Source organism: Epinephelus lanceolatus, chromosome 13, assembly GCF_041903045.1.
Source record: "Epinephelus lanceolatus isolate andai-2023 chromosome 13, ASM4190304v1, whole genome shotgun sequence".
NCBI classification, from domain to species: Eukaryota; Metazoa; Chordata; class Actinopteri; order Perciformes; family Serranidae; genus Epinephelus; species Epinephelus lanceolatus.
This window is the reverse complement of record NC_135746.1, coordinates 6459933-6485341: the sequence shown is the minus strand read 5'-3', so window position 1 is coordinate 6485341 and position 25409 is coordinate 6459933. Positions and strand designations below refer to the sequence as shown.

Genomic DNA, 25409 nt, shown 5'->3' with positions numbered 1-25409 from the left:
AGAATCAAAAATCCCCAAATCAGGCAGGCAAATGGTCTAAAAGTCAATGGCCAAAAGTTGGCCGATTGACGCTGATGTTAACAGTTATATTTTCATCACTAATAAAATGCAGGGGATATGGTGTTTTACTTAGAAATGATGTTCTTGTGTTACTTTTTGCACTATAACCTACCTCTGTTAAACTGGCAATAATAAGAAGAACTCTGGTACTGTGAACATACATGTGAATGTCTTAATTCATATAGGCTTTGCATGATTATTTTATTTCCCAGAGGTTTACTGCCTTTTTGCACATCATATTTTTAATTTATTTTGTGTTCAAATTGTTCATATGCTGCTTGTTCCACACAATTTCTGATATTGAAAGTATTTGAAAATAGTAAAATGTTCTTCCTTCAATTTATATCTTTGTAACGAGTGTTTGAACTATATTTAAGCCATCAAAAGCAGGTATTTCGGGTTTTTTTTAAATTGAAAAATGTAAAAATTTAATCGGCCGATATATCAGTTATCGGATTTTTTTATTCCATAATACTGGAATCGGCATCGGCCCCAAAAAATCCATATTGGTCGGGCCCTAGTCAAGATGGCGATGAAGATAACAAAAACTGGGTCTGCCTGCAACAGACGGTAAAGCTTGCTGTTTTTAGCTGAGCTGATTTCCGTAAAACTTTTGGCTCCTACCAGCCGGATAACAGGAGTGAGGGCTCAGTGGTCACTCAGTACGTTTACATGCAGCTTGAGAAAATCGGATTATTGGCTTAGTTCGACTGAAATCGGACTTTTAAATGCATGTAAACAGCTTACTCTGACTGAAATTGGACTATCCGTAGCTCGACTAACACACCTAGATACTTTGATTGAAAATCGAACTATTGCTGCATGTATCCACTCAGTCTGACTGGAGTTGGACTCAGCATTCTGCGCATGCACCACTTTTTCTTTTGCAGACTTTCACCCGAAAGAAGAAGGAGATGACGTAGCGGCAGCGCAGTAATTCCCAGAAAAACAAACAAGCATCATGGCGACCGAGAAGCAGAAGACGCACTCCTGGACGGACGAGGACTACATTCATGGTCCAACAGCTAAAGGAGCTAAACATTTTCAAGTTTATGGATGGTAGGAAAACGCAAAACACGGATTTATTTATTTTTTACTTTGTTTTGGGGGGGGGGGGCATTTTTAAGTCTTTATTTGATAGGACAGACAAGCGTGAAAGGGGGAGAGAGAGAGGGAGTGACATGCAGCAAAGGGCCACAGGCTGGAGTCGAACCCATGGCCGCTGCGGCAACGGCCTTGTACATGGGGCGCCTGCTCTATCCACTAAGCCACCGACGCCCCAACATGGATTTATTTTAAAAAGTTTCTGAACAAGAACCGGAACTAGTTCAATACACACTATATTAAAAAGGACACAGCGCCGCCTATCGAGGCAGAGTCAGACATACTTGGTCAGAAATTCGATTTTCTCTTCTGCATGTATACTCAGACAAGACGAGAAGTCCGACTTGACTGATTAGCCGAGCTATGAGCTTAGCTCGACTACTGCGTGCATGTAAACGTACTGACTGATGGTATGAAACAGTCAATAAAACAGGTTTTTCAACAACTGTGAATCACCACAACCATGAGAAGTCCTTGAGCATACAGTCACAGATGTGCACACAAAATATGAGGCTGATTGGTCCAGTAGTTTGAAAGATTAGTTGTAGACAGACAGATACGAACACACACTCATACACTCCCTCACACAACCAAACGCATGATCCCTTCCACGTTTATGCCTGGTGGGGATAATAATACCACACAATAAATAGAGGGCTGCACAGTAAACCCAGTGATCGCTGACTGGTATCGGCCTATACCTCTTCAAGCAGTCCTTGATGAACCCCAAAAATCCTGATCAGGCACCCTTACCTCCTAGCTCTATTCAAAAACAGCCTGTTGGATAGTACGCTACGAATGGACTAGCATGCTAAGTGTTCACATTGCACATTTGTCAACTAAAATCATAACAGTAACACCGTCTCTGTACAGCAGCCAGAAAAAACAAGAGCCTTTCTCATAGTGTTTCTATTATTTTGAACCCTACACTCTGATATCGTCTTGCTGCACGCTGCAGTGCAACACTGCAAGTGAAAAAGGGTGAATTTTAAGGGTCATAAGAAATCCAGCAACAATCCACACACACACACACACACACACACACACACACACAGACAGACATATTTTCATTAGATGTTAACTATACATCGATGACAGACAGTCAGATGTGAATCATGTGTGAGATGTATGAGCGATGGTGGGAACGTGAGAAAGTGAGAATGAGAGAAACCGTAACTCTTCTGGTTAATAACGCATCACCAGAGCCACCAGGTCATGACCTCTGCTCACACTCCGTTTTATTTCAATTACACACACAAGGCCTTGTATCTTGTGTGTGTGTGTGTGAGTGTGTGTGTGGACTGAGATGGAGTGTGAATGGTGTTTATTTGGTCATGGGTCTAAACCGGATGGAAAGGTGTGGGTAATAGCAGCACAGGGAGATGATATCATGAACGTACACACACATGTGGCTGTGTGACTGTCAGTAGTATGGTCTTACTGGGATAGGAGCTCATGCTACATTGGCGTCCGACTGCCGTGTCCTTCCCGGCATCGTCTCCTGCAGCGGGTTGGTCGTGGGAACGGAACGCGCTCGCATTGAGGCAGATGACAGGCCGGCGTCTATGTCTGAAACAAAGATGATCGGACACTTAACACAGTGGTACCTAACAGAGACACTCTTGACTTAATTTGTTTCTTCTCCGTTTGTCTCCTCTCATAGTCTCCTCATCTTCACCAGTTAAAAGAAGAAATAAAGATCACTGACTAATTAAAGCTGTTACCATGACCTACGAGTTACCTCTCCTTCCCAGATTATAGATATGACCCGTATAATATCATAGAGGTAAGTTGTTGTCAGCAGAGCAGCACAGTTTGGTACGCCCTCATTCTGACTCAGCTGGCACCAAACACACAGGCTCCACTGTAAACACACAAACACATGTCGCATACGTGTCTAAACAGAGCACAACCAGAAACCAACAGTGACCATCACACAGAAAGTGGTTACAGATGAAACAGATGAAGCTTTTTCTCCCAGCCGCTGTGTCATCAGGCCTCCTGCTTCTGTAAAGATCCTGGCTCGGGATAGTCTCGCCTCACTGCAGGTGTAAGTGTAAGCGGGTGTGGGTGGAGACAATCCAGAGAGAGTGGGACAGACCAAAGCAGAGAAAGAAGGAGAGATGCGGGAGCAGATTAGAGGTGTCCTTGGCGCCTGTCTGTGGTTCCAGCGAACTGATGTGTCACCCGGATCCTGAGGGTGCTGACAGCAGAGCTGGGAAAAGAGGTTGTTGACGCCACTTAGAGTCATTTTGCTTTTTATATGATCTGGGAAGCTTTGTCTGTTTTGTCCGTACAGCTCCAGAGGAAGAAGAAAAAGTGCAGCCATTGTCTTCACATCTTTAACGAGATGTTTTTTGTTTACTTACAGTGGACACCATCAAGATAATATTTGGCTTTAGGAAAACATCATGTTTTGGCTTAAAATGCTCAGTTTGGTCACCAAAACACGGCTGGAGATCAGGGCTGCCACCAACAGTTATTTTCATTGTCAATTAAATTGCCAGTTATTTTCTTGATTAAAGCCGGGCTACAGGAGTTTACAATCCTAACTGAAATCAGGTTGCATCACGCACATAAAGAAAAACTTCACAGGTTTTCTTTCCTCTTACCTTGAACATGCACACACTACCAGTATAGACAGTTTCGATGTCTGCCAACAGTAGTATGCTAACTAATGTTAGCCTCAAGGGCTAGGATGTTTACAAGTGCAACACCGTCAGCTGTTCTGGGACTGACGTTGCCTTGTAACCCTAAGAGACAATCTTTTTCAGACACCTGGACCAGTGAAGTACAGAAATTACCTCGTGTGCCTCGAGTCACCCAATAATCTGTTCAGATCGGCCTTTGGAGAGACCACCAATCAAACTATTTAGAACAAATAGCAGCCGATAACGATCAATGGCCGATCAACTGGAGCCCCCTAAAGCCTAGTTCACATTACACAGTTTTTACCTGCGATTTTGACGTTGCAGAGGATCTTGAGAGCCACCTTGGGTCGGAGGTGAGTCGGCAGAGCGTCTGCCATGACGAGTCCTCATGTGTGAACAAGCCTATGAGCAAGTCGCCCCCTAAAAAACTGGAGAAGTCTGACACGACTGACAAGGAGCATCAGCCAATGAGAGGCGGGATACGTCCCACGTCAGCATGCAGGAGTAGTCTGGGGCCATTTAGTGGCTGTTTTGGTAAGGAACCGGAACCAGGCCAAGAGAGGCAGGATCCGGAATTCGATGGATGCGCCTTTCCGTCAAAATAAAAGCACCAAGCTAATAAAAATGCGGTGGAACTTATAATTATTAATTATAATTTACAAGAAAGGCCCAAGCCATTAGGTTAATCGATTTTCTTACACCCCTCATCACCCCAAATCGATGGTACGCCAGAATTTAAAGTTTTACTTTGGCGAACACTTTTACTTTGGTGAATTTGGTGAATTCCGGATCCACTCTCTAGACCGGAACCAGAATCCAGACAAAATTCAGAGTGAATGGAAACCAGGCTCTTCCCCCTACGTGAAGAGCCTGGTGACGTGAGGCTACGCAGGAGGACAGAGGAAATGTGAGGAGGACAAGCCGCAAGGTTGCCAGGTCCACTTATTAGCCGCGACTTTGGGCTTGTTTCTAAAGTGGAGTTGCTTATTTGGGCTTGCTCTCTAAACATCACCTTCCTATATATGTATATATATATCCATCTAGTAAGTTATTTAAATGCATGATAGTCGCTTCTTTTGGCTTGTTTCCATAGCCCTGGTTGCTTGTTTCTCTCCCAAGATCTGGCAACACTGACAAGCCGGCAAGCAACAACAACAATGGCGGCGTCCACAGGATCACGGGGAGCGCGTTGTGTTTGGACCCAGGCCCTGGAGGCAGATCTGATTCAACACTGGGAAGAATATCCATGCCTTTACGATGTGTCATCTCCAAGTTAAAAAAAACGTAGTTTGGTGACATCACCGTGTTATCTTGGGCTCTGTCAGCGAGGGCTCGGTGGAGAAATCTTGTGGTGTGCACACAGATCGTAACCCAGTTGGTGAGACTCCTGCTGACAGAAAAACACATCGCCATGTATGAACACTCAAAAGATTACAATAGTCTCCACGACGCAAAATCAGGGTGAAAATCGGCTTTAGCTAGAGGAGATATAGCTGAAAGGTAAATTGTCAATATTTTGGAATCAGTCCTTCTCAGCAGAAACACACAAAAGACTGAATAAAAAAACTGAAAACATCAATAATTGTAAGGCCGATGTGCATAACAGTTCAGCAAGCACAACAAAACAACTAGAACAGGGCGCCCACTGGCTCGTCTGATGGAGCGGGCGCCCCATGTGGAGGGGCTTTGTCCTTGCCGCAGCAGTTCCAGCCCAAGTGCTGCATGTTGTCCGCCCTCTCTTTACCCCTTTCATACTACAACTGTCCTGTCAATTAAAGGCAGAAAAGCCTTTTAAAAAAAGTAAAAAACACACATCAATAGCAGCACAGTAAGGGCTTAAACTACAAGGCTAGCTAACATTAGCCACCTGACTAAACAAGACTGAACAAAGTCAAATCTACCCAGAGTCCCCTCTCTTGGCCTAACCTCTCATGACCAGAGAGAATATCACATCAACAAACACAACCCCTCCACCGCTCAGTTCCAGACCTTGTTGAAGGGTTCCTAGACGGTAGTTTGTGGAACAGAACTGATGTTCCCAGGTCGGCCTTCACTCCCCTTCCTCTCCTCTCATTTATTTTCTCTCAGTGCTAATCTAAATTCCTCGTGAACACCTTCCATCACACGCCTGATGATCCGTGCAGCACGCCCTCCCTGACCAGACTGTTTCATCTGTCCTAAAACACACACACACACACACACAATACACACTGTAGTGTGTTCCTGGCCTTGACCTTTGACCTCATCTACCATAATTCCAGTGTGTTTGGATCCCACACACTGGCCTCTGAGCGCTAACAGATAAATCCTAACACAAACAGTAGAGGCACACACACATACTCATACAAACTGTTTGTATATGTGTGTTTTCATGTACATGCCTGACCATACATCTCTATCTGCACATGGCTGTGTGTCGACAGTACATGTACTGTTCATGCATTTGTCTGATGACTGTAGAAGAGATGTTAGCACGCTGTCAGTGTGTGTGTGTGGCCATGAGCGTTCTCCCCTCAGAGAGTTGTATTTAATTTAGGAGCATGGCTACGACTCCCTTGACTGCAGTAGGCGTCACGCTCTGCAACGCAGCGGGGGCCCAAAGAGTGGCCAGAGGAGGGACGAAGGAGAGGAAGCTTGTATTGCATCGGGCACAATAAGTACAAATTTGTAAAAGAACAAATCTCTAAATGCATCCAGGTCCAACTTTTCTTAAAGGGTAACTCTGGTATTTTTTTAACCTGGACCATATACTTATATATTTTTATGTCGAAGTGACTGATGGGAACAACAGTTTTTTGACACTGGTCCAGTGTAAAGCGAGACCAATGTACGTCCATCAAAAGTGCTTGTTTTGCTGCTGACAGGCTCAGATTATTATAACTGTCTGACATCATTATGGAAAGGATCCCTCCAGAGACAGACCTTTTCATTAAAGAGTAAGATCCTTTTGGTTTGACTAGAAACAGTGCTGAGATCGCTATCGACAAATACACCAGATTGCGTTTAAATAAACAGTAAGTTTAGTGTATATAGAGCCAACATTTTTTTACATCTAACTGAGTGAATTGAGGGTTTATTTCAACCAAACTAGAGTTGGTGATTGTTTGAACTGTGGAAAGACTATTTTGTTTCTGTTGATTTTACGATGATAAAATTAACCTAACGTTGGCCTAACACTATTCACTGTTGCAGACAAATAACCAATGTCGGAATAAAATCATGAGTTTTGCAAGAGTTGTGGTACATTCCCATGATCGTGATTGTTTGGTGTATGGTGGTCATAAAACCAAGTCCGAACTGTCTTAAAGGGAAATTTCGGTTTATTTCAACCTGTCTCCTATCGTCCTAAATTTATTTCAAGTGACTAATGACATAAAAATAATAGTTAGCATGTTAGCCGTTAGCCTAGATACAGCCGGGGCGCATAGTAGCGTCAGACCTGTTAAAACGTAAGTGAACGGGCAACCTTCAAGTGCAAAGTTAGTCCACTAAACAAGCTTTTTTTCCACAAAGGCCGCCTCATATCGTTAAGATAAATGTCAGAGAACATATAGAAAACGACATGTTAACGTGTTGTCTTACCTTACCGGTGTGGTGCAATGTTTGTTTACCATCTAGCTCTGCTTTCCAAAGCGCGGCCGAAATATATCTCGCGAGCTCTAGATAGAGCCCAGCTGGATACTACTCCAGGTGGAGGTGTCTCGTCCTCGGTCACATCCAGACCTTGAAAATAAGGCTGCAACCGGTCCCATTCCTTGCAACAGAGGCATTCCTCTTCTGTGGGCACTGGGGCACAGCATTCACAGGTACACCACCAATCTCCAGAGCTACGCAGCCTTGCAGCAGCCATTCCTCCTCTCTCGTCCTCTACCTGTTGCGCCTCTCTCTCTCTCTCTCTCCTCTGTTCTTCAATTTCACGAAGCTCTTCGTCAGTGTATTCTGGCTCAAATAAATAAGGGTGGCCATCAAACTCTGCAAAATCAAATTCCTCCTCCACAAAGTCGAAGTCTGGCAAAAAGTTAGCCAGTATTCTATAAATCTTTCATAAAATAAATGAATGAACTTTTCAGGCTACTGTCCGGTTCTGCCTTCCAGCTGTTGCTGCGTGTTCTCGCGAGATTTCGGGCACGCTATGAGATCGCTGCTTGTTCTCGCGATATTTTGGCCGCGCTTTGAAAAGCAGAGCTAGATGGTTAACAAACATGGCAGCACACCGGTAAGGTAGGACAACACGTTTACATGTCGTTTTCTATATGTTCTCTGACATTTATCCTAACGATATGAGGCGGTCTTTGTGGAAAAAAAGCTTGTTTAGTGGACTAACTTTGCACTTGAAGGTTGCCGGTTCACTTATGTTTTAACAGGTCTGATGCTAAATGCGCCCAGCTGTATCTAGGCTAACGGCTAACATGCTAACTATTATTTTTATGTCACTAGTCACTTGAAACAAATTTAGGACGATAGGAGACAGGTTGAAATAAACCGAAATTTCCCTTTAAGTCAGTGTTTTTCCTATCTTGACATTGCGATATATTTAAACATATTTAATATTATCGTACATTTTTGGTCTCTGTCAAGCAGCTGACCATTAGTCACTCACTCTACAGCAGGAAACAGCCCTTAACTTGTGTTTTTTACAAACCTAATTTGTTCATGAGTCACTTGCAGTCCATTCAGAATGGATCCATGACCCACTTTTGGACCACGATGCACCAGTTGGGAACCACTGTAGCCTACAGTAGGCTTAAACTAGGTCAATAATGGATTTCAAAAGATTTAGGTTTGATACGCTGATTGAATAGTGGATTCTGATTTAATAAAAATGCTATGATCCTTGACTTATTCTTCTTCCACATGTTGTGACCTTTAACATCTTTTGTCATCTCCTTACATGAACTGTGCAGGAGAGCGAACAAACAGAACAAACTGCTGGAATCCCGATGACACAGCAACTTGTCAAGATCCAATTATGCTCTTTGTTCTGTGGCGACACACATTATCCAAGCTTGTGGAGACTTTAACTTCTATGGTCAGATATCTAAAATTATGCTCCAATTTATTCCAAACTGTAAGCGCTCAGCCACAGATGTCTGTGTTAACCTCACGCTGCCGTCTCAGGACATGCACTGTCTTACCTCAAATCCAATTACAACAACAGAGACGAGCGGTTAGTGTGCGTTGCGTGCATGTGGGCTGCATGGATGGATACATACGCTACAAAAAGCGTGTATGTCTGTGTGTGTGTGTTTGCATCTGTTGTCTCTCTGCCTATATGAGAGCAGCATGTCTAAACAGGGCCGTGCTTCAGCCTTGTAAACACTAAACATAGTGGGCCGTGACCAGCGCGCTGCCATGCTGCTTGTGATTAGCAGGTTACAGCAGTGTGATCAGAGAGAGCCAGGCGAGCGGAAACCAGAGAATGTGTTTTATGTGGACCTTATTTTAGCATATATTTCCTAGAATTAGCTCCACCATGGCAGGACTAATTTCAGACGCAGGGATGTAAACGCTAAATATAACGTAGCAAACATCCGACAGATGCAAAGACAGAAACTAATAAAATGCAAACGCTTCTTTGCCAAGTTAGCACATAAACGTGCGTTGCTTCAGCGCACATACATATCCGCCCAAACACACACAGAGCATGTGCTGTGTGGGCAGCATAGCTGGGCTATATGTGTTGCCTGTAAAGTTTTCCTTGAAAATAAAGTTCTAAAAAGATTAACATCATAAACATAAACAATGTGCCTGAAATGCAAGCATGTGTGGAAATGTGGATGTTTCTATTTGTGTCCGTAACAGCGCCGGCTGAAGGACCAAAGGTCTAAGGTGTCTCATTATCAAGTTCAGAGAGCAGATGTCTTTGTACACAACACTTACTAGCATACAGAGGTGCTAACTGAGGTGGCGTGGAGGGATCAAACGAGGTCCAGTCCAAGCAGCCCATTACCGCCATAAACAACCACACACTCAAGTATGCCTGCCTTAACCCTCTTTGTGCTCTTGTTGCCCTGTTGTCCATGTCTGTCAGCAGCCTCCCCTACACACACCCACCAGCACCTCTGGCACAGGGGCATATGAGCAGTCAAAATAAAGTTATCTCGAAGTAAACATCCACATAGCATTATCGCAAAGACAGAGGGAGCGGGAGGAGGCGGATGAAAGAGGAAAAAGACGGAGTGAGACAGAGGGCGGTGTTATCTGTGTTCATCAGTGAGAGAGAGGAGGTGTTGAAAGGAGAAAGCCCCAAATCCTCCACATCTGTATCTGAAAGAGCCGGAAACACACATTGACACAAGTGAAAACTAATACCCCGTAACCAGCGCGCCGCCATCGAGCATATTAGGGCTCGAAAAACACAAGTAAACACTAGTTGGGGCAGATGTGATGTGTGTGTTGCAGCAGCAGTCAGTGAGGCGTAGAGGTGACGCTGTGCTATCTGGAACGCTGATCTAAACACATGAGCTCGCAGTCCCACACTTTAAAGACTGAGACTTGTTATACGGGAAGGTGTGTGTGTACGTATGTGTGAGTGTGTGTCGGACTAGCCTGTTTTGTATAAAGCCATCATACGCTGTGGCAGGAAAGGCCAAATCACTTACATATTTTAAAGACAGCAAGGGGAAGAAAAAAAGAGGAAATGAGTGGAAGGGTCTAACAAGAGCTGTGTGTTGCTCTGTGAGTGTGTTGGAGGGGTGACAGCATGTTGGCAACACCTCCAGAATTAACACCTTATCATTCACACATGCATCACAGTGTGTGTGCGTGCGTGTGTGTGCACACCGTGCGCACAGGCCTGTGTCTACTTTAGAGGCAGGATTATGAGACAGACAGAGGAGGAAGTGTAGCTGTATGAGAGGCAGCTTGGGTAAATATGGGCCATTATTCTTTTGCCAATCCATTGTTTGGGGGGTATTACCATTACCAACAGTAATTCACTGTGAAAAATGGTGGACAATATAATACGGACCCCCACATGTCTTAAAGCAACATTATGGCTGAATCCAAATGTCTGAGCTTCACCGCACTTGCAGACTGTGCGGGCGCGTTCTCCAGGAAGTCTGGGAGTGCTGAGGGCTGTCCAAATCTACAATTCATCCAGTCCACAAGGGGCCTAAAGCTGACTTTCTGCAGACTTCCAGAGTGTTCGCTTGGGGTGCAGAGTTCAGCATAATTCACTGATTTAATTGCCCATGATTCACTGCAATACGGATGTGACGTAGTTTTTTTCTTTCAATAGCCGACTAAAAAAACAAAATTTATGTGTATGTAAAAAAGTTACTGTAGCCTAATAAAACACTACTTGAATCATGTTGACCAGTTATAATATTCAACATGATTCAGAAATATGTAGAAATATAGGCTATACAAGGGAATCAAAATGTATTGTATCATTGTAGCCTACTCTATAGAGGGAATCGCCTTGTTGTTTACAAATACTTCCAGGTAAAAAAAAAAAAAACAGCAGTTATATATATATATACAGTACAGGCCAAAAGTTTGGACACACCTTCTCATTCAATGCGTTTTCTTTATTTTCATGACTATTTTCATTGTAGATTCTCACTGAAGGCATCAAAACTATGAATGAACACATGTGGAGTTATGTACTTAACAAAAAAAGGTGAAATAACTGAAAACATGTTTTATATTCTAGTTTCTTCAAAATAGCCACCCTTTGCTCTGATTACTGCTTTGCACACTCTTGGCATTCTCTCCATGAGCTTCAAGAGGTAGTCACCTGAAATGGTTTTCCAACAGTCTTGAAGGAGTTCCCAGAGGTGTTTAGCACTTGTTGGCCCCTTTGCCTTCACTCTGCGGTCCAGCTCACCCCAAACCATCTCGATTGGGTTCAGGTCCGGTGACTGTGGAGGCCAGGTCATCTGCCGCAGCACTCCATCACTCTCCTTCTTGGTCAAATAGCCCTTACACAGCCTGGAGGTGTGTTTGGGGTCATTGTCCTGTTGAAAAATAAATGATCGTCCAACTAAACGCAAACCGGATGGGATGGCATGTCGCTGCAGGATGCTGTGGTAGCCATGCTGGTTCAGCATGCCTTCAATTTTGAATAAATGCCCAACAGTGTCACCAGCAAAACACCCCCACACCATCACACCTCCTCCTCCATGCTTCACAGTGGGAACCAGGCATGTGGAATCCATCCGTTCACCTTTTCTGCGTCTCACAAAGACACGGCGGTTGGAACCAAAGATCTCAAATTTGGACTCATCAGACCAAAGCACAGATTTCCACTGGTCTAATGTCCATTCCTTGTGTTTCTTGGCCCAAACAAATCTCTTCTGCTTGTTGCCTCTCCTTAGCAGTGGTTTCCTAGCAGCTATTTGACCATGAAGGCCTGATTCGCGCAGTCTCCTCTTAACAGTTGTTCTAGAGATGGGTCTGCTGCTAGAACTCTGTGTGGCATTCATCTGGTCTCTGATCTGAGCTGCTGTTAACTTGCCATTTCTGAGGCTGGTGACTCGGATGAACTTATCCTCAGAAGCAGAGGTGACTCTTGGTCTTCCTTTCCTGGGTCGGTCCTCATGTGTGCCAGTTTCGTTGTAGCGCTTGATGGTTTTTGCGACTCCACTTGGGGACACATTTAAAGTTTTTGCAATTTTCCGGACTGACTGACCTTCATTTCTTAAAGTAATGATGGCCACTCGTTTTTCTTTAGTTAGCTGATTGGTTCTTGCCATAATATGAATTTTAACAGTTGTCCAATAGGGCTGTCGGCTGTGTATTAACCTGACTTCTGCACAACACAACTGATGGTCCCAACCCCATTGATAAAGCAAGAAATTCCACTAATTAACCCTGATAAGGCACACCTGTGAAGTGGAAACCATTTCAGGTGACTACCTCTTGAAGCTCATGGAGAGAATGCCAAGAGTGTGCAAAGCAGTAATCAGAGCAAAGGGTGGCTATTTTGAAGAAACTAGAATATAAAACATGTTTTCAGTTATTTCACCTTTTTTTGTTAAGTACATAACTCCACATGTGTTCATTCATAGTTTTGATGCCTTCAGTGAGAATCTACAATGTAAATAGTCATGAAAATAAAGAAAACGCATTGAATGAGAAGGTGTGTCCAAACTTTGGGCCTGTACTGTATATATATATATATATATACATATATATATATATATATATACACAAATATATATATATATATATCACATTTTTCACATCACTATATCACCATTTAGACTAATCTGATGTTTATAAAGTCTATAAACACAATGATTGAACAAACATTACTATTTCTGTGTGCACGTTTTGTAATTAATAACATGGTTATCGCTGTTAGCAGTGTCTGTAATAACTCAGTAACTCAATAAATGGTCTGTGAAAAAAATATTTTTTCCAGTGGATGTCTTAGTTACAACATACAACAACTAATATGTCACAGAGACTAAGGAATAATGTTCATATAACAAACTGATCTCACCGACAACAATAGTACAGCCAGAATATTCGCATTTAAAAAAAAAAATTTGCGATCTGCAAATCATGTTTATGTTTTGAATTTGTGTTTTGGCCTGTTGCGCCACCCACCGCCATCTACCAGTCACGCAGTCAGTAGAGTCTCAGCATTAGTTACAGTTACGACTGAGCTACAATGGCTGACGGTACAACTAAATCCCAAAACCCAAACGACCTCGTTATGATTCCCAAAAACGCCAAGACAAAACTCAAGGCAAAGCGAGGGTCTATATAGGAGATGCTTTTGAATGGTGGAGACGGTTGAAAGCGGAGAAGAATTTGAAATCGGATGTCGAAGTGGCTACTCTTCTCCTCGACAGGTAAGCTTTAGCCAAAGTTGGCTAACTAGCATCATAGCTAGACGGGGATGGACATTTCGAATACTTTCAAATGTTATTCATTTTCGATCACACATTGTAGCCCATGTGCAGGTGGGTCATCGACCCCACTGATTTTATTAGAGAAACAAACGTTAGCAGCACAGCAAGCAGCATTAGCAGTGTCCCGGTACGTAGCATTAGCAGCCGGCTCCTCCTCCGCTGTATCCCGGCAGCAGCGTTAGCAGCAGAGAAGCCGGACTTGCTTGAATGGTCCACTGGAAAACCGAAGATCAAGGACGCGGCGGCACGGCCCTGCCACGGCAGCCGCCCATGGGCAAACAAATCAGTCTTCAGCGTGCCGCTGTCCAGCAACCTTGAATCTGTAGGGGAGGGGGGGCGGACATGACTCACGGCAGTATTTTGAATTTGAGTGAAGCACCTTTAAATGCAGTATGCCAAAAATAGAAGGATGCCCTACTGCAGTGGCTTTCAAACTTTTTGGGCCCAAGACACACCAAAGGGCAAGCCAAAATCTCAAGGAACACCTGTATTTATACTTGTGCACAATAGCTTCTATAATTTGCGTTATCACTCTTATCACATAAATGAGAAAATATAATCCACTGTCCCACTCACGGCTTTCTCCTTTTAAATGTTATCATCCCTCACACTGGCTGCCAGTCAAAGCTTTTGATGTGTCACATACTAATATGCTTTAATAATGTAGTATGAATGAAGCATCGTGGAATACTCCCATCAACTGTGATCATGAGTTACTTTCAAACATTGAGATGGTGCAACAATCAAGAGCAATCAAGAGACCTGACCAGCAGAGGTCATATTTACTGGATCACTCCTGCTATCTGCGACTGAGCCTCTGTAAAGGCTAATAAAATAAATATCTAATGATGGACGGGTGTTGAGCACGTTTTTTTTACCTTAAGAAAAAAAAAAAGTTTTACTTCTCCATACAAGGTTCAACTGTATGTGATGCTTTGTTTGCTTCACATCATCCATCTCAAACATGTATCACATTCCACATGATGTTTCACCATTTACAGCCAGCTTTATGACGCATGATAACAAAAACACAGGAATCATACATAATTGAATAAAACCTTTCCTCCATGGCATGTGGGGACACAGGGGAAGGACTAATGCATTCTTTATGGGCCACGGCGACTCTGCATGGTTACTGACCACTCCAGGAAGCAGGAGATGGACCGTGGGCTCACCCTCCCAAAAAACTTCCTCTCCAAGTTGACCTCAGCATTTATTTAGATCTTCAACACACCACAGCCAAACACACACACGCATGTTTCTGTGTTGTGTGCAGTGTTAGCTGGCAGCAGGAGAGTTTGGTCTGGTGAATATTTGCTGGGCATACACTGAACAATTCTGACCTGATTTTTGAGAGGCACAACTCATATTAGAGTCTGACTGAACTGCTGTGCAGTATAGCAAGGACCAATAATGTTTAGGGGGCAAACCAACTTGAGTTCAATTCATCCAAACCAAACAGGGCAGGTGAGAAAGAAATGTCATCATCCACCCATGTCCAGAAGGGTCCGCACAGACCCCTGTGCAGATGCCCACATGCAACTCATTTTTTGCAACCATGCAGACTGTAGGCATAGCAAAAGCGCTGACTGTGTATGCTCCAGTCTCTTGCTACACACTCTGCTGCCACCTCACCACCATGAAGTTAGTTTTAAATTGGATGTTCGACAGATATTCACTCTGGACCCAGCAGCATCTTCTTATGCCCAGTTCAGACCAAAGACTCACAACGAGACATGTTGAAACAGGCAACTACTTGTAATGCACCATTCTGCACCATTCTATACAACTGTGGGTTCACACCAATGCAACTAGATGAGACTGTGTATCATCTCTATGCAACAACTCTCTGTAATAACCAGCGGCAATTAATCAGTCAATGATTTAATGATGTGGGGGCATAAGCACACGCAGGGAGCAGCAGCAGAGACCCACTATCTAACACTGGCACAAGTGAGGATGGAAACAGAGGGCTTGGCAGGGGATGGAGCTCCTGCTTCAGCAAGCAAACACGCTGCCTGTGGTCATTTTGACTTGACCAGCGGACTTTAAAGGGAAATTTCGGTTTATTTCAACCTGTCTCCTATCGTCCTAAATTTGTTTCAAGTGACTAGTGACATAAAAGTAATAGTTAGCATGTTAGCCGTTAGCCTAGATACAGCCAGGGTGCATAGTAGCGTCAGACCTGTTAAAACGTAAGTGAACGGGCAACCTTCAAGTGCAAAGTTAGTACACTAAACAAGCTTTTTTTCCACAAAGACCGCCTCATATCGTTAGGATAAATGTCAGAGAACATATAGAAAACGACATGTAAACGTGTTGTCCTACCTTACCGGTGTGCTGCCATGTTTGTTTATCATTTAGCTCTGCTTTCCAAAGCGCGGCCAAAATATATCTCGCGAACTATGTCTTGAAACAAACAAATTTAGGACGATAGGAGACAGGTTGAAATAAACCGAAATTTCCCTTTAAGACAAGCTGATCCGCTGTAGAAACAGGTGACGTGCTTTACTTTCCTAAATCAGCCACTGGCTATTTGACCAGCTGACTTGCAGGTGCGATTCAAGCTCAAACTGACCAGTTCACACCACTACAATGTTCTAAAACGGTTTCGTCATGTTGCAAGTCTTTGGTCTGAACTGGGCTTTAGTTCCACCTTCATCCAATGTTGGCAGTAGGAAGACGGTAAGCTCATGTCAAGCCCTCCTGTTTCTGCCGGGGGATGAAGGGACCGTCAGTTGTATGGTTAATAGAACCATGTGCGCATCTGCGTGACTGCGGCTCTCCACGGACATTGAGTACTGCAAGTATGCCAAGCCTTGAGAAAGTCAAAACTTGGACTGACCAGTTTTTGCAGAAATGGACTTTTGAGCTCTTTTTGGGACGTCTGTCTCCACATTGTTGTGAACATACCTCTGCTAACATGTAAACTTCTACCTGCCCCGACCCCTGGATCTTTCAAAGAAATCCTTATTGCCAGAACAGTCCAGAGGGCCAACAAACACATACAGTGTGAGCACTCAGGTCGTGGTTTGACGATCGGATCATAGATCAAGAGCTTTGGCTTTACATCGCAGACGATTTACTCGTACAGTGAGAGCTGGAAGTTAACAACATTTCTAAAGCAGGCTAAAATCTTACAGTGCTCGCCCAGCGTGACTGAATTTATCATTTTATTTATCATCACACTGAAAGATGTCAGTGGAGTCTGGGACTGTAGGTTATGATGCTGACCTCCTGCCACTTCCTCTCACCCTGAGAGTCATTCATAGCAGCAACTCAACAGCTCCCTCACTCCATCGCTCCCAGACTCCCCCCCCTCCCCTCCTATCTCTCCACCTCCCTATCACCCCTCTCTGCTCCTCCCCATCCTACAAGACTTGTGTGTATCACTTTAACCTTCAAAGATAAGTGATAAGTATGCACTTGTGTGTGTGTGTGTGTGTGATTGTGTGTGTAATTAATGAGCTTGCGGGGGTGGGGACATTCCATCAGACGGCTGTCTCCATGTACAATCAGTCGTTACCGTGGAAACACACAGAAAAGAACCAGATTTTCATTAAGACACACAAACTTGGTCGGAGGCAGACACCCTCCTTATTCCAACATTTATCCTATCTCTGACCTTTTAATTACACGCAATTACACAGACAAATACACACATTTATCTTCCTCCTCCGTCTCATATCACCGAGTGTATCCTGAGTCCATGCTAACCACGGTGGTTATTAGCCCTAACTTCTGGGACTGCTCTCTTTTCTTTGTAGTCAGTTGGGTCTGTCCGGTCGCTGTCCGGTTGGTGAGGCCGCGGTTATTTATCACCCGACGGTGAAATGGAGGGGGCTGCCGGGCGCCCGGGCCTTATTAGTGAGATTTACAGTGTGCAGGAAAGGCTCTTAAAGGGGGAAATTCTCCTATAAGCACCATCAGCTGTTCATCAGATAACACCCACATGACTGGACCAGGACGTGGGCCATGCACGAGAAGTCAAACACATACACACATACACACACAGAAAGGTAAAACGGAAACATGCCGATTTCCCATTTGGTTTAAAACATAGACCGGGGTGACCTCACACTGTCTGTGGTGGTATTTAAAACACTGAAATAATAATTAAACCTTAGCAGAGGAAGCACTAATATTTTTCTTGTATTATCTTCTTTTAGCTTCATTATACGGCTCATAGTTAGAGAGACTTAAAAATTATTAATGACATCTTTCAGCTGAAAAAATCCACACCTAAAAATGTCTGAACACATCACATTTCCTGTGTTAGCATGTAGCGACACTAGCCAACTTTTAACATTTGACGCAGTGCTATAATTTTGACGGCTTCCGTGTTAAAATTAACCTAGCATGCCAGATGTGAAAGTGCCCTTGTTTGCCTACTGTGAGCTACTCTTATTACAATCATATTTCTTAGAGTGCATCTAACCGCACCTCCACACACACAAATAGCCTTTACATCCCTAATGTGCTGGTGTTAGCAACATTTGCCACGGTCACACCTGATGAAGCACCTCTAATCAACCTTCCACAGTGTGAGTGTTAAAGTTAAATGTGTGCTTGTCGTATCTCACGTCTCTAAGCGGTTGGCCTGCATGCCCTTATCGGGGCTCTAAGTGCTGGAGAGGGTGAGAAAAGATGAACAGGGTCTCTGTCATATGTCTCTGTCACAGCCTCCGGGTTCAGATCTGCTCTGATAGCAGCCAACAGCATCATTTGTCACTTCGTACATGCGTAAGTGTTGTTTGACACACAGATACAACAGATAGTCACACATTTAAGAGCTGGTATTTACGGTTTACACACACACACATAAAATGTCACAGCCACTGCCATTTCCTCCAACACTACAGCTGCTGCAAAACCTCTCTCAAGATCTTGGGCTCTAGTTTCGCAGACCGGGCGTGGTGGAGGCGCAGCGCACCTGCTCTTCGCCAACTGGGTGTGGCCAGGCGGATTTTGTAAGTTTGGCACACCGTGCGCCCTGGCACAGCTACTCCTCTTTCCCACCTCCGTCCCTCCTACCGGCGCAAGTCGGAAAGAGGGAGGAGAGAAGGCGTGGAGTGGGTTTTACTCACAACACACCAATCAAATGAGCCCCTCTCCTCGCTCTTAAATGCACCCCGCGAAGGCGTAATGAGAGTTTACTCAATTCGCCATGGCAGAAGAGAGCAGCAGCGTCAGACGGCCAAACTTCTCCCAGGAGGAAACTGATGTTTTGGTCCGGGAGGTCCAAGCTCACAGTGTCCAAATATACGGAACTGCAAGCAGACCTCCACGGGCTGATGATGCAAAGGTAGCCTGGGAGGAGGTCACCACAATTGTAAATCAATGTTGCGTTTCTCTCGTGCGCACGTGCTCTCTCTTTCTCTCTGGCAGTCTCACTCTGTTTCTTTTCTTTTGACTTTTCTAAGATGACAGATGCTGAATATATACTCCCTATCTGATGCTGTGGCTGTTTGTGGTTGGCTGAGAGGGATGTGAACTCATTAGTTTGCAGCTGTTTAATCAAATCAGGTTGGGTTTCCATTACACGTGCCAAACATAACAAACGGTGCCAATCCCCTTTGATGTGACATCAGATGTGACGGGACAGTCGATATAGAGATACATTTATGTGCTGATTGCAGATAGTTGCATTGAATAGTGTTTTTTTGGGTATTTATTGCATCGTTAATGTGCCTGATATTCTGGAAACCTGCCTGTGAGGTTTTGGTGACGTGTGCGCACTGTCCGCCGGTCAGCCAAACTTCGGCTTACACCAGCTGTGCTCCCCCTGCGCTGACAGTAGACCTGGTTTCAGTTGGTGAGCTTTTAGCGCACCTTCGGCGAAGCCTTTTGGCACGAAACTGTCACTGCACCAAGCTGGATCTGTCAACACCTCCCCCTGCTGCACCGCCACACCCATCTTAGCACACCTCGGTCTGCCAAACTACCAAACTAAGCGCGCCTCAGGTTGTGCTGCTCGAAACTAGCTCTGTGCGGGGTTCGCCACCCTGTGTCACCCTGCTCTGCGCCGGGAAACTAGAGCCCCTTGTGTAAATCAGGAAACTATATATTTACTTGTGTGAGCATGCACACAAAGTCTGAGGCCCTACATGTTTGCTTATATCTTTGAAAACAGATATTTTCTTCTATGTTTTGGCCTCTCGTCCACATGCAGAGTTTTAGGTCACTAAAATGGTGGTCTCTATATACAGACTGTAGAGTCTGTAGGCAAACCCCGGAGATCTTGCCTCCGGAAGAAGAGCGGAAGAGGTTTCCGGTTGTAGGCTGTTTGTAGTCCGCGTGATATTGACCAATCACTCTGAATCCATCACAGTGGTTCAGCATATTTACTTATATATAAACGGAAGTCGGAAACGGAAATTCACCTCCTCTGGCCAAATCAAACTACCCTGGAAATCCAGAGTTCTCGCGAGAGCACAATTTGAATTTGCTCAGCGAGTCACTCTGGCAATCAGTAATGATGCTCATTACCCATGCCGTTGGAGCCGAGCTGCACCAATCACATTGGTGTATCAGATATAGGCGGGCCAGAGACGAGCTAAACAGATGACGACAGCGCTGCGACGACGAAGTCCGGAATCAGTCAGTAAACATTCCAAGATGGCTACGGATGAACACCAGTTGTTTGAAACGGCTTTGGCTGCTACAATGAACAAGTTAGACTTGGCTTTTTCTCTAAAAGAGGAACAGAAGACGGCGCTCGAATCTTTCCTTTGCAAGAAGGACGTTTTTGCTGTTTTGCCGACCGGATACAGCAAGAGTCTAATCTACCAGTTAGCTCCGCTGGTAGCTAAGCACTAAGTATTGTTCTGATTGGTCGTAGTGTTATCCAATTGCATGCAGTGATATTTTCAAATCCACGCTGGTGTCACCCCTCGAGTTGGGCCATTTGCATTACTCATAGCCAGATCCTAAATCTTTCTAGATTTGGGTCTGGGTAGGTGCGGAGTTACAGCTGCCAGGTGAGACACCTAGCAGCTAGCAAACACACACACACACACACACACTGCAGTATATAGTGCTCAAAATCTGTAGGATATTTAGTTTTGTGAGCCTCTATGTTGTGCTTCACAGTTGTAGAAGTGATAACCCATGCAGCATCCTTGTGCACTCAGTATGAGAAGCTTTTGCATCTTACGTTGTAGCCTGAGCTGTCATCGTACAGTCTGCATACATCAAACTTGATGTTGTACCAAAGTTTATCAGATCTGTGTCGCACAGTGTAGCTGCACCAACTTATAACGCTGCTTAAATCTCACAGTCTGTAGGAGGCTTTAGGTGCAGATTTATCAAAACTCCGGTTGCTGTGTGTCCATGTGGACATGTAAAACAGAGTGTCTGGGAAATGATGGCATCATCTCTTCAATTTGAGCTTTCCCATTGCTGCGTTGTATAATGAGCATGCGCCAGAAACAATAACAACAAAGGTAGACTACTGGTTTGTTTCTGTTTTGTCAGCACTGTCTGGTCTAATGATGACTTTACATTAAAACTTTGAATTGCTGCACCAATTCAAGGACAAACGGAGGCAGTTTTGAATCAGGCCCAGTCCAACCAGCAGATGGTGGGACAATTCTGAAAGTGGGATCGTCAGTTAGTGGAGTGGAGGGAAAAGATTTTGCATTCACAGAGAAGCACTCGTATCGCTGAGTGAGCTCCTTCATCCTTATATCAAAGGGGAATTAAGGTTGATGAGATATCCAGTCACTGCTGAAAAGGTAGGCTGTATATTACCAACTTTACGATGAGGGGAGTAGGGTTTGGTACCGAACTCTGAACCTTTAAGGGTACCAACCAACTTTCATCTGTACCACCACCTCACGTTAAATCCATCTGTGCCAAATGTTGGTACCTGAGAACACCAGGTTTCAACAAGTGGTGGAGGTGCCACAGAGCTCCTTAGCTCAGCTTCCCAGTGAGTCAAAACTACAGCTGCAGCCCTGATCTGCCGTGATAGTTTTGGGTAGTTTCTGGTCTATTTTATTTTCTTGATTTGATTAGTAATAGCCTTATATCACCGCTAGACGAGCACATAAACATACATACACAAAGGCAGACAGACAGAGAAAGAAGATTAGCTCTCTGTGATTAGAAAAGAGCAAAGGATCAGAGGGGCGTTTTAGTCTACTACATCACCCCTGAAGCTCCTTCAAAGTTACATTTTTGTTAAAAGAAGTAAAGTATGGCAAAAGGTACAGTTGGGTACCAGTGAACTGCAGGTACCTTAACTGGTATCAGTAACAGGTACTCAACCCTCAAGGGAAGACAATTTAGCTAATGCCGGCGAGAGTTTGGAAATGTTTTTGCTTTCTCATGTGGACGGAGTTATTTTGTAAAACTAGGGCTGACCCACATGCTTCTAAGCTTCAATTGTTGTCATGATAATTCAAATCCCTACATGTCCAAATCGGTATTCAAATGCTCTGTTTATATACAGTATATATTATTCTTAGTTATTCTCAGACAAGGACATTTAAGCACAGTCATAGTTTTGCGGCTCTGACTCGTTTTCATCTAACGTCTGTCACCAGCAGTCCAGCATGAAATGAGTAAGTTAAAGCATTTTCCACCTAAGTTATTACATATATTTGAGTAATCTACAAGTTTACTGTTGGCTACTGTTTGTCATCTACTCGCTTTCAAATGTCCGCCACAGACATTTACACAATGTCACGGATAAACATGGTAAATGCATGAAAAAAATCATGACACCTCTGATAATGGTGCGAACACATTGTGCTCATTTAGCACACTATTTCATGTAGTTTTTATCTGCTGGAGGGTCGCGTAGGGGAGCGTAGCGTGACAAAAATAGAAGAGCCGTATAAAATACAGAGTTGTCGCGCGACAGACGGGGGTTGTCGCGCCGCTCCCGTTGCCGGTGGAGCCGCTGTAATTGATTAACAGGGGGGCGAGCTGCTACGGGACTCGCGCTGCAGACGTGTTGCACCGCTGACGTGCCCGGTGGAGCCCGGCCGTTACAGATATGTTAGCAAGGTGCTGAAAAAGTCAAGTTCTAGAATAACTTTAAAACTGAGTTGCAGATATACCCAAGGAAACTGGTAAGCCACAAATCTACAACAAGCTTGGCAAAACTGTAAGTAACAGCGCAGTCATCTTGCAAAGTATTCCATTTCCTAGCTGCTGTGGCTAATGTTATTGTCACCTGCATGCTAACAAAGTGGCGAATTGTCCTGTTATTTTAGGTGCAAATAAAATCTGACTTATTAGTCCCTGATCCCTAGGCCCCGAGATCTCACAGGCATTACGAGTCTTCAGGTTATGATCCCTACAATACTTTGGTGCAAGAAATGACCCAAACTCTGCCTTGCTCGAGCAGATAGCAGGTTTCAGCACTAAAAAAAGCAGCTTTATGATTTTGATTGCTTTATAATGTTACCCAAAGTCTTGCAATCTCTTTGGCAACATGTTTTTGCTTGGCAAAATGAGTTTATTTAAATAGTGAAAAACTCTCCAGCAGCCGCTGTGGTTTCACTGGCATCAGACCGAGCAGGCACAAAGCCCGTCCAGGACTTCAAGTTTTGACATCCATTCAAGCCTTCAGCTGTGATGTTATATGTATGAGCCCGCTAAGCAGATCTTGTGGAGCACTTTCACTATCATCCATATGCAGAAGCTTCTTCCTTCCCCCCAGCCAGCGGCGGTTGTGGGCTGGACGCTCCTGACGACAAACGCCCTTCCTCAGAAGCCAAAGAGATTGGAGTGATTTCTTAAGTTGTTTTCTTGGCCTCCGCTACGGGTACAACAAAAGTGTTTCTATGTGAGTCAATGGGCGCTTATGTGTCTGTAGTATTTGCATTTGTGTGTGGGTGTGTTTATGTGTGTGTGTGAATATGATAACTATGAGGATGGTTATTTTAGAGTCAGTTCCTCTGCTTCTCTGAGGCTGTCAAAGAGACAGAGAGGCAGGATGAAAGACCACAGAGAGAAAACCGCAGAGGAAGAGTGAACGTGTGTGTGTGTGTGTGTGTGTGTGTGTGTGAATACAAGCGGCCGTATTTACATGGCAAAAGTTCATTTCTGCTCTTTGAAGTGGGGAGTATCAGTGTCTTAAGAAAACACACTGAGGAAAGGGCAGCTGACTGTGTGTGTGTGTGTGTGGGTGCAAGCGAGAGAAAAACAGAGCAGAAGAAAAAGAGATGAAACCATTAATAACTTCTTTATCACAGAGGTCCCTCTCTGCCTTCATCTCCTTCTCGTCCTCCCTTCATCCTTCTTCTGCCTCTCTAAATCTCTCCCGGCAGGCTTTCTTTCACTACCTGTCTTGTAGCAGCAGAGTGATGGGGCTTGGTGGCTCCAGCCCTCATAAATTTGATAATAAGTCTCTTCATTAATGTGATACTAACTCCTCCCTTCATCGTGCATGTGTGTGTGTGTTTCCCTGTTCTCACCCTTATCTCCTACAGAGACAAAAAGGGCAAGTCTCGTGAAAAAGGGAAAAGATTACATACACAGAAAACAGCTGGAGGGAAAAAAGAGCAGAAGATAAATGAGAAAATGATAAAACACACATAGATGATAGCTGGAGTAAGAAAGGGAAGTCTCCACATTAGAAATAAGACAAGATAGTATCAGGGAAAAGAACTGTGTGATTCAAGACTGAACTGTAAGGAGCGCTGGGCTGGAGTTCTGGATGTTGACAGAACAGAGTTAATATTGGTGCTAATTTTGTTACGAAAACTATGATGAGACGAGACTAAAATGTTAGTGGTGGGTTATCAGACCTTCAAAATGCATGATATTTTCCCCCAACTGTGACTGTGGTCTGTCTGTCAAACAAGTTTACAGTTGGCAAATAATGAAGCTGGTGGTGCTCAGTGGCTCGGCAGGGCTAATGGGCGCCCTGTAGTCTGTAGAATACAACGTACGATAGACAGCAGGTTGTCAAACTGCCCTAAAATATTCCTGGAAACAGCCATCATGGAGGAGAAGCTCCTGGACCAATTGGTGGTACTCCCCATGATCCAGCCTCTTTTTTAGGGTCTCATGCACCCACACAGATCTCTGTTTATCTGCTGACAGCCTCTCACTCTCAACCAGAGCTACAGACAGTACCCTCTGCCTCAACATGTCAGGAACTACATACAAGTCCTTTTTAAATAGGAATTGTGCAAATTTGCAGGAAAGCCCAATCAGTCTTTTTTCAGCATTGGCAGTATAAAAACAAAATCGGGGAGTGCAGCAAAATGCCGCCTACCTACTTTTGTTTATACAGAATGCACCTTTTTCGGGGCAATGGGGGGCGTGAGCAAGTAACAAAACGTGTAGCTCAGCGTGTGACGTAAACAGTGACGTGGGAGGGAAGCCGAGGCTGGTCAGTCCTTCGGCGATTCTCTCATAAATCGGCCCGTCCTTCACCGTCCCCGTCATCTGACGGTTAATAGCATCTTCGTTTGCGAGGACAAGGAGGGCGCACAATTCTTTATCTCCCCAGTTGCTCATCTTTACAGTGTCTGTCAGGTTTGAGTTTCCCTCTTGCTACGAGCTGCTCATTCCTGCTATCAGTACATGCGGCGTCATCAACAGCTCCTCCCACAAGTCATCAACAGCCCCTCCCGTAGTGGAAGGCTGCCTCGTTCTTTTTAAACCAAAAAGGTTCTACAAATATGTCTACCCCTATGAGGCGGAAAAATTGGGCACCTTGGATCAACTCGCCAACCCGGCCCTCTGTGTCTAAACGCTTGCAGCT

General features: G+C 44.4%; 1 long non-coding RNA gene across 2 annotated transcripts in view; it reads right to left on the bottom strand.

Moving 5' to 3' along the window:
* Window positions 1–2605: 2605 nt before the first annotated feature.
* The window catches only part of LOC117271213 (uncharacterized), a 108129-nt gene continuing 85325 nt past the window's right edge, over window positions 2606–25409 (bottom strand). For both annotated transcript variants that reach the window (XR_013493122.1, XR_013493123.1), the window contains one exon: window positions 2606–2733. This is a non-coding gene — a long non-coding RNA (uncharacterized LOC117271213). The remainder of the gene's footprint in view (window positions 2734–25409) is intronic.